The following is a 3,592-nucleotide window of genomic DNA, read 5'->3' as shown; positions in this document are numbered from 1 at the left end:
GCTCTTAACTCAGAGTGCAAAATGAAAGAACCTTATTATTTTAAAGGTGCAAAAGCAAGAAAATACAACATAAACGTATCCACATTTTTAAGTAGTCATCTGTGTGATAGGTAAATTCCATTTAAAAACATTTTCAATAGAAAACTGATTTGTAAATCAGTTTACAGAAGATCGAAAAAATCAATGTTTAATACCAACTTTAACTATAAATAACTAAAAAGAAAATTGTCCTCTCTTCTCTTTTTGCTTCAACATTTATGTCTTTTGCTCTTTGCCTTTGGGAGAAAATATTGCACTGTAAGGCTGCCATCTTTTGGGGTGAGGACAAGATTCAAGATCTTCTTTAATGTAACCTCTTTCCATGCAAGTCTGAGCGGAACGAAAACCAACTTCCCAGAAATTCTCCTGTGTGTTGGGTGGAATGTAGCAAAATCGGGGTCCAGCAGGAAGCCAACTTCTTTCCTCTTTCTTCTGCTGGAAAATCTGCATAATAAAATTTCACATTCTTTACATGTGTGTCCAAGCAATTTTCTTCTCTCTTCTTTTTTCCGAACCACCTCAATATGAGGAAAATTTTGTAAAGCTAGTTTCTCTTTCATCATCTTTAAAATATGGCTCAACAAATACTTTCTGTTTGACTTTATCTTGTTTATCACTACAAGTGTTTGATTTTTTTGTAGTAGCTGACAACACCTTCTCTTCATCTGCTACTTGGGGGAAGCTATCCACCAAACAGGATTCATATTTTTCATGTGTAGTCCGATCAAACATATCTTGCAAGCTATCATTCACTTTTCTTTCTCCATTTGGACTTTTTTCTCCCTTATGCTCTGCTTCTTCAGTTTTAAAAGCATAGTTTCACTAACCAGTGTACAGTCCATGTCCACTGTCTCTCCTCCAGCTAATCTTGACTGACTTCCATTCTTTATATCTACTACAGTAATATCCATTTTATACTGAGAAAGGTCTGCTCTTGGATCTATACTCCGCTGGATATTTTCAAAGAATACATCTTGGTTGTTTGTGGAGACTTTATTTTAGCAATTCTACATGGATTTAACAGAAGAACTGGTTCAAATTCACGTGCTTCAAGGATTGACCTGGTTTTCATTTTTATAGGCTCATGAGAACCAGCAGCCTTCATATCATCAAAAAGATTCTCTGTCTCTAAACTTTCACGTGGATGCAGAGGGATTCTAAAGATAGGATTTTCTTCCTTTATTTGTAACAGTGTTTTATTATCTGGAGATTTACTCAAGGACTGGAAAAGAGACTCCTGTAAACAGGGCTCTTTTGGTTTAACCCACAGCTCCCACTCAAGGCCTTACAGCTTGAGAAAGAGCCCTTTGGAACAGGCTTCAAAACTTCATAGAGAGTCACTTGCCTAAATCTGAGTTTAGAGTTCTCACTTCCTTGGCTTTTCTCTTGACACTGAATAGCTGAAAATCGATCAGACAGATCCAGAGGTTTATCCATCACATAGTCTCCATTCATGAAAGAACAATTATCCAGTGCAAAAAGAAAAGCATTTTCTTTATCAGAGGAGGTTTGGGAGCAGCTTATTTCATCTTCACTTTCTTCCCCAATTTTCTTCCTTTTGGTTCTGCCTCCCAATGATTTCAGGGGTACTACATGCTTATCTTTATCAGTAACAATATCTTTAGTGTGATCAATACTATCCTGTTCACTTAGGGGTTCACTTGTATTTCTATTTATAAGCATCTGCTTATTAGAAGATGACTGGTTAGTGATCTTGTTCACTTCAGCTCCAAGATTATGATGTGTGAAAAGAGCACCATCTTCAGATTTTGATCTAGGTTTCTCTCATTTATAATTAGAAATGTTGCTGAAAGGCACTGTTTTCAGATTTTTGTTTTGTTTTCTTTTGGTTTTGGTTTTTTCCCCCAGTCTCTAAAAGAGAAGGGAAAAAAAAAACTTATATTCAAACCTAAACTGCTTTTTACATTAGAGGTAGCTCCAAGTACAGGAGACGATACCTGAGTGGTCAATTCTTCTTGAGGAGGAGTCTTTGAATTAGAATCTGAAAATGTTAAACTATCTTCACCATTTCTTCTAGATTCCTCAAAATGTCTTTTTTTTTTTTTTTGGTGATCTCATTCCAGGTAGTGGTAGAGCTCATCACCAAGAGGGTTCCTAGGGCCTCAAGATTCAGATTCATCTTGAACACTAAGTCCAAGTGATTCAGAAATAACTGTAGCTAAATTATCATGAGAATAACTGCTTTTTCCATATGTTTTAGCCATTGGAGCTCGACTCTGATCACAAGTGTTGGTCACTAGAATTTCACTTTCATTAGGTTTATGTTGTGGATGAGTTGAAGACTTTGGTACTTTTTTCAATTCATGTGCACACACAGAAAGCTCCAGTTTAGTATGTGTTTGTTCTACGTGTTGGACATGGAGGTTCTCCTTTCTTCGTAGCCAGTTAGCACCAGAAAATGAAAATGTTGTTATTGGTGAATCTGGAATAATACCTTCCTCAGATTTAAGATCAGTTGCTTGATGTAGTTGATCATTCTCAATTTTCTGCTGCAGCTATTCAGAAAACATTTTATTTTCTTCCTGTAGGTATTCTTTTCATTCATAAGCTCTGTGATAACTTTAAGATTCTGCTGTCGAATATTTTCAAACTCTTGTTGTTTCTTCTGCTTATGTTCTTCAGTTATTGCACAGCAATCACATAATCCTGCTCTTAATTGATCTTCTAAAACTTAATGGTTTCATGAAAAAACTTTCCGTTGCTCTCTCAGCTGTTGATTTTTGATGAAGAATTCTTCTAGTCTTTGTGCATCTAAAATTAATTCCTTTTTCAGTTTGGTTACTTTTACTTGTAAACCTTGTACTTCCTTATCATGATACTCCTTTAGTTTTGTCCAAAGATCCTTAAAGTCGTTAGATACATCTGGGTTTCCACAACTGCTTCCTGAGACAGTCATCTTGCTTAATATGCTCCACACTTCTACTGCTTAATGTTTTCTGCCCTTTTCTGTTACATTATATACGTCTGAAGTTGTCTTTGGCCAGTTTAAATGCAGCTTGCAAGATTGCCTCGAGATTCTTAAAAGCCCCAGCACAGAAACAGACACACTCTGAGGCTGGGCAGAGAAGGCCGTTGCTTTTTCTCCTTGTTTGCCATTCGCTTTTCTCCTAGTCCGTCACTAATCGGCCAAATTGCCAGTGGTTCAAGTCTCCTCCTAGAACAGTCCAGCCCCGGGCTTTTCAGGGCTAGGGGAGGGCCCTAAACTGATTGCTGATAAACATTAACTTAAAAAGAACACCACAGTCAATCTGAGATTTTATTCTCATACAATAAATATGCCTTAGAGGATATTGGCAATACTAAAGCCTGTTTTGCTTTTGGTTTTATCTCCTCATTTTAATGACTTATATCATTAATGAAAAGCTTTTTCCTCCAAAATAATATATATATATTATACAATATATAATATATTTATATATATATATATTACATATAAAATAATTTGCACTTTCCCTTCCCTTTCAGCATAACAGACTTATCTTCAGTATATGACAGGTAAGATTAGAAGAGTGGAAGAAACATAATGAGGAAA

The 3,592-nt window shown here is 36.0% G+C and overlaps 1 pseudogene; it reads right to left on the bottom strand.

The window, feature by feature from the left end:
• Nucleotides 1–255: 255 nt before the first annotated feature.
• Nucleotides 256–2,956, bottom strand: LOC116743181 (annotated as a pseudogene).
• Between the last annotated feature and the right edge of the window lie 636 nt (nucleotides 2,957–3,592).

The sequence above is a fragment of the Phocoena sinus genome, chromosome 18 (genome assembly GCF_008692025.1).
Source record: "Phocoena sinus isolate mPhoSin1 chromosome 18, mPhoSin1.pri, whole genome shotgun sequence".
In the NCBI taxonomy this organism is placed as follows: domain Eukaryota; kingdom Metazoa; phylum Chordata; class Mammalia; order Artiodactyla; family Phocoenidae; genus Phocoena; species Phocoena sinus.
Note: the sequence above shows the minus strand (reverse complement) of the source record. Positions and strands in the feature narration are given on the sequence as shown.